The sequence below is a fragment of the Rhineura floridana genome, chromosome 3 (assembly GCF_030035675.1).
Source record: "Rhineura floridana isolate rRhiFlo1 chromosome 3, rRhiFlo1.hap2, whole genome shotgun sequence".
NCBI classification, from domain to species: domain Eukaryota; kingdom Metazoa; phylum Chordata; class Lepidosauria; order Squamata; family Rhineuridae; genus Rhineura; species Rhineura floridana.
The window spans coordinates 51,232,308-51,238,750 of NC_084482.1; positions in this window are offsets into that span (position 1 = coordinate 51,232,308).

A 6,443-nucleotide genomic window follows, 5' to 3' on the forward strand; every position below is an offset into this window, starting at 1 on the left:
GTGTGTGTGTTTTTTTGGGGGGGGGTGCATCTGTGCGTGTTTAACTCTTCCTTCCTTCTCAAAAGGCCATGTCTCCAAGAACATTCCTGTATTTTGTAAAGCTGCCATAAGAGCCTCCCTTTGCTATACAGTCTGGTTGCATCTCTCTCTCTCTCTCTCTCTCCCCCCCCCCCCCGCTGGCAGCTTGGGAGCTTTGGCTACAGCCCCCCCGTCCCCTGTGGAGCTAATGCAGCATCTGCTTTAAAAGCTGCCTCTTTTCCCAATGAATAATTGAGAAGCCACTCGGCATGCTCGCTGGCCGGCACTAAAGGCCATTAGGAAATGCTCCAACACTCGGGGGTGAAAGATGTGCGCACTCTCCTGTTGCCCGGTCTGGAATAATTGATGTCATGGCTGCCCTCTGACCTTCCAGCAGTGTCTCTTCACCTTGAGCCTTTGAGAGAGGTTCATTTCAGGCAGATGGGAATTGCTTCATTCTCCCCCTCCTCCCTGAAGCTACTGGGTCTGCCTGAAAATTGAAGGGGAATGGTAATGAAAATGAAAGATCATTGCCTATTCTTTTACCTTCCACAGACCTGTGTTTTGAATCCTGTGGATGGTAAATGCCCTGGCCCAGTGTGTTTTTTCCCCTTTGTCTCTGCAGAGCCAAGGGGTGAGATGTTGCCATTGCACCTCCCTCCAAGATACAGCATTTCTTTTAGGTTTCCTTTTATACTGCCTTGCCCCTTTTACATGATTGGTCCTTTACCATTTCAGTTGCTGATGATATCATCCCACCTTTCCTCCAAGGAGCTCAAGGTGGTGTACGTGATTCTCCCTCTCTCTGTTTTATCCTCACAACAACCCCATGAGGTAAGTTAGGCTGAGAGACTGTGATTGGCCCATGGCTACCCAGTGAGCTTCATGGCCGAGTGGGGATTTGAACCCTGGCCTCCCAGGTCTGACACTCTAACCACTACACCATGCTGGCTGTCGGTATATCAGCTTCACACGAGGAAACTGGGGCCCTCTAAAGGATGCGCTAAAAGAGTCTCTCTCTCTCTCTCTCTCTCTCTCTGCTGTTCAGTGCTGGTGAGTGCTGATCCAAGCTAGGGGTGCTTCTCTCTGCAGCTCCCCTCCCCTTTCTCCTAGTGAATAGGAGCACAGGGGTCAGGGGTTTCTGCTGAAGGGGGTCCCACAGAGTCACTGCCTCTCATGAACCAATGTAGCCAGTCAGTCCTCTCCAAGCGAGGGGTGTGCGGCACTGTGGGCAGGGTCAAGTGGGGAGGGCCTGGCCCGTCGTGTCCCATGCTTGGGGGAGGGAGGCTGGGAAGCAGGGAGCAAAGAGGGAAAATGCTTTGTTGCATCCCTCCTTTGGAAAGGTTAAGGTTTAGGCGGCTGGCAATGGTGGTTTCGGTTGTGATTATCCACTCAAGTGCGCCTGCCGCCCACCTCCCCTTTCTGCTCAACGAATCTTGAATGGGGGAACTGACAGATCTGGGTCTTTGGGTCTTCTCCGTCACCCTGCAGGGCTAACCTAATTGGATTCAGGCCAACCGCCAGTCGGAGTTGAGCCAAGCCTAGCTTTTGCGATTGGTGGAAGCCGGCTCCACCAGGAGCAAGGAGTACTTTCCAGATATGCTCTGCTCAGAGAAGAGCTTCTCTCTCTCTCTCCCCCCCTCTCTCTCCCTATCTCTCTCTCTCCCCCCCCCAGAACTGACCACAAGTAGAGTAGAGTAAGAGGTTTAATGAAGCAAGCTGCCCTATAAATACAACCTTTTGAGTCTTAATCACTGCCAGGCTGTGTCCACATTGGAGGGAGTTGCTAACTCGGGCATTCAGATGCTGTGCGTACTGGGATACTTCTGGCAAAAGAACCAGAGAACAGAGCCCAGAAAAACTGGCTCTTCAGTGTGTGAAAAGTGCACATCACGTCGTAGGATTAGACTCCCCAGTGTCCCCAGTCAGTATGCAGGACTTGGTCCCTCTCTCTCTGTGCTTTCATAGCATTTTTCCATAAGCTGATTCACTTGGATGCTGCCATCGGCCATGACTACCACTGCCAAATGGATTCCTGGTCCACTGTTGCTTCAGGGTAGGACCACCACAACCCTGTCCCAATACTCACCCTTAGGATCATGAGTGGTTTGTCCAGCACAAACACGTGTGCCTGTGCTTTCTCATCTTCTCTCTCTAGTTTTCTAAGGAGGACAGGAACAAGCAGCCCTCTGCAAACTGCTGCCAACGGCGGCGTTGGCAGTTTGCGTGGAGTCAGTTTGGAGAGCTGCGTTACACAGCTTCCACCAGCAGGAGTTGTCATGCCACTGAAATACCGCTCTTACTCTTGCACATAGAATGGTTTCTCTGCAGGCAGCACTGATGTTGAGCTGCTGCCTATAAAATCCCAGTTTGGCTGTGAGGCATTGAGCATCTTCATTGAGAGCTACAGCACATCCCTCATACCATCAGGTACCTTTGTGTCTCATGTTTGCTAGCCCTGCTAGAAGGTAATTGGTGGGGCTTCCAGTTGAAAGTTGAAGCTGCTTCAACCTATCTGTACCAGTCCCGTTTTCCTGTGTCATGCTGCAGATGGCAGCACATTCATGCACATGCAGTCATGCTCCATCCCTTCCTTACTACAGCAGCTGGAGCAGAGCTCTGCTTCCATCTGCGTCACGCAAGCAGGAAAGAGGCGAGAACCTGTTGAATGTCAAAAGTTTAATTGCTGCTCCTCTACCTAGCTCCTTGGAGCTATCTTTAATAGAACTTTTTCCCAAGTCTGAGGCCAGGGTTGGGAAGCCTGTGGTTGGACTCTTCCATCAGCCCCAAGATGGCTAATGGTCAGGACTGATGGGAATTATAGTTCAGCAACATCTGCCTGGCCCAGGCAACCAACAGACATTTTCACATCTCAGAAAAATTAATGGCATGATAGAGGTATTATTGACCACAATACATACACTCCTCTTCACCCCTCCCCATCCTGCTATAGTCTCTGCTCAAGCAAGTTGTCCATATTGCTGTAGCACTTTAAAAAATCTTGTTAGGCAGAGACCACACACGCACACTACAATGTAATGATGGCTTTGTGTGTTTGGGGTTCCATCAGCCCAGAGTGCAGGATACAAAATAATGGGTTCAAGTTACAGGAAGCCAGATTTCAGCTGAGCATCAGGAAAAACTTCTTAACTGTTAGAGCAGTACAACAATGGAGCCAATTACCTAGGGAGGTGGTGGGCTCTCCAACACTGGAGGCCTTCAAGAGGCAGCTGGACAGCCACCTCTTGAGTATGCTTTAATTTGGATTCCTACACTTAGCACTGGTTGGATTCAATGACCTTGTAGGCCCCTTACAACTCTGATTTTGTGAGGGGGGAACTATTCATCTGCACCCAGCCCACCTCCTATTCCTTGCAGCATAATCCTAACCATGTCTGCTCTTGGTTAGGGCATTTCCAATGATCCCTTAGGCCAAGCCAGAACGAGCCACTGCCTGTGTGTGCATGCTGGTGTCACTGCTAATTGGATAAAGGTCCTCTGCCAGTGTAGCTGCATTTGGAAAGTTTGTTGTGCTTTTTAAAAATAATGTGTAAAGGGGAGTGGGTTGTAGAACAACAGTCATAGTTTCCTCCCTAGCTCCATCTGCTCCCATGTGAGGCTTAAAATGATTCTGAATCTAAAACCAGCATTGGATGAAGTGCTTATTTATTCTATCAGTGGGACTTGATGAACCAAGCAGTGGGGGGGTGCTCATTTGGTCTGGTAGGGCAGAAGCCAGGGAGCCACAGACAATGACTGGCAGAGCCAACTCAGACTAGTTGTGTCCCCAACTTTCTCCTCCCTGCTGCGTTCTACAAGGGGCAACACTGAGAGTAAGGAGGAGGGAGTTGGCAACCAGGGCCACCCCTTGAATGGATTGCGAGCAGGAAGGCAAGCAGAGGCTGGCTGAAGGCAGACTATGCTTGGTGGGGGCAGTTCCTCATTTGCCCTAAGGGAACAGCCTCCGCTGGAGCATGGTCTGACTACAGGTTTAAAAAACACTGGGATTTGATGCGAGATCCTCCCGTATTTCACACGGTAGGAGACAAAGGGGCAAAACGCTCAATCTTAACTCATGTAAATGCCACCCGCTGAAAATGACATAGATAGCAATGCCGGGAATATCCTTCGGATTACAGTACTGGACGTGGAGCGGCCACGGTGGAAGTTACCATTGCTGATAAAAGGAGAGTGTGGGTGGGCGTGTTCGACCTGCTGTCTGTCTGAGCAGCAGACTTTCCGAGTTGCTTGCAACGCACGCCTGCTGTCCCTAGAGGGAGTCACCGCTTCTTTCTGCAGCTCTGGTAAGGTTAAGCAGTTCCCTGGGAAACCGCTGTAGCAGAGCTTCCTTCCTGAATCCGCTTCAGAGTCGAGCTTCACCGTTTTGGTAAACGGAGATCGCTGACGGGAAAAGGAGGTCTCCATGGTCAGGATCCAAGTACCTCCTCCTTCCGTGGCGCATGTACTGCATGCACTTCTCGAGCAGAAGCCGGCAGGGGAGATGGCCCCAAGATTGTCAGCCATTCCCCCACGCTTCCTACTCCACCCCTTCCGCGCCAGCCTTCGGGTAAAACTGAAGGCGGCCGCGGATTTCATTCCGACTCCACCCCGTCCCTGTCAGCGCGCACAGTTGCCCAAATGGTAGGCTCAGAAGAGGCGTGCAGCCGGATCCTATCCGTGCGTCGGCAAAAATTGCCTCCGAGTACAATGTAATTTCCAGTCCATATAAGTATAGCCCTTGTGCCCCTTCTGGCTTTGCCGAGAGTCTGTTTTAGATTTGCACATGCTATGGGTTTTTTTTCTGAATCGGAAGCGAAATAGTGGTTTGATTCGCTGTTCATGGTGACTCAAGCCCTGTTGGTATTGTCACTATTTTTTCCTTATTTGGCCCTGTCCGAGCTTCTTCCCTTTCTCTTTCCTGCAGAGATCTCCCTAGAGTTGCCTTTATATGGGCTGTGGCCAGCTGGGCCAATGGGGCAGCCTTTTTTCTGCGGTGTCAGGATTTCCCCTTCTGAGGCTGGGATCCTGGAAATCAGGAGGGGCGGGGAACTTGTGGCCCTCCAGATGTCGCTGGCCTACTGCTCCCATTGCCCCTGGCCATTTGCCATGCTGTCTGGGGGTGAGAAAGGCGGCGGTGGGGGTCTCAGGTAGTGTCAACATACAACAGCAGAGCCTTGGGTTCCTACAGGGACGAAGGGCCGGATATAAATCAAATTAAAAATAAATATCTTTCTTGGCATCAACAAAAATGTCACAAAGTAGGGGCAAGCTTTTGAGTTCTCCAGAACTCTTCATCAAGCTTAATGTTACACAAAGCAAACAGGTGGGAGGGTAAGGGGGGGGAAGTACAAAAATGAGTTGATGTCATAGTAACGAAGACTGCATTTTTAGATTCCGTTCTAAGATGGAGACTCTAGACTGGGATTGCAATCCTATACCTATTTACTCAGAAGTAAGTCCCTTTGAATTCAGTGAGATTCACTCCCAGGTAAGTGGGTATGAAATAGTTGCCTGAATCTGCTACACCTAGGATTGTGGAATAAAGAAGTAGTGGCCCAAAGTTACAACATCCAGTCTAATTTTTGTATTTGATTTGTTTTTCTCGTCCCTTGCTTTGCTGGTTGCCAGGCCCAGTCTCCAAGAGGTCTTCTGTCTCTTTAAAAGTTGTGCAGGGGGAAGGGAGAATTTCACCTTGTGGTTTTTCTCATTACAGTGCTGCAAGAAAACCTGCACTTGGCTGAATTTTCTCTTCTCTTAAAAATACAGACTCATTCTCAGGCCCTGAGCCTGGCAACCCTAGTACTGAATGAAAGAGAGAGGGGGAAAACTTTTAAAAAAACTTTTCAGCAAAATCTCACAGGCCTTTATTTGTTCAACCCCGCTGTCCTCAAGCAGGGCCTTTCCTCCTTCAGTACTGTGTGACACATCAGGTGGCAATAAGGAAAGTCTGTAGAAAGAAGCTCCTAGGTAGTTGCCTTTGATATACAGCTGTTGGAGCAGGAAGCTATAGAGGCTGCTTCCTTCCTCTTTGGGTTATTTGTGGAAGAGATGGAGAACGGAAGCTGTTTTGGAGGCCAGACAGGCTTAGGGCTTACGAAAATGATTTAAGAGGGACTGTAAACCCTACAGTGCAAAATCCTGGGAGGTCTGACTTTTGAGTCCTCTCTAGTCCCAGGCACGGGTTCCTCAATCCCTCTCAGTCTTCATATGAAAAGCAATGCTAGTCTAACTCCAATTTTTCCTTTCCTCCAAATCTCTGTATCCTTTCAAGCCCAAACCAAAAATGCAACTCTCTCTCTCTCTCCTCACTTCCTAGAATTCTATCCTAAATGGCCCATTGTCTGTGGCTGGACCACCCCATGGAAGATGTGGCTGTCCTGCCAAGTCCCTCCTGACTGCGCTGGCTTCTACACCACACTCAGCTT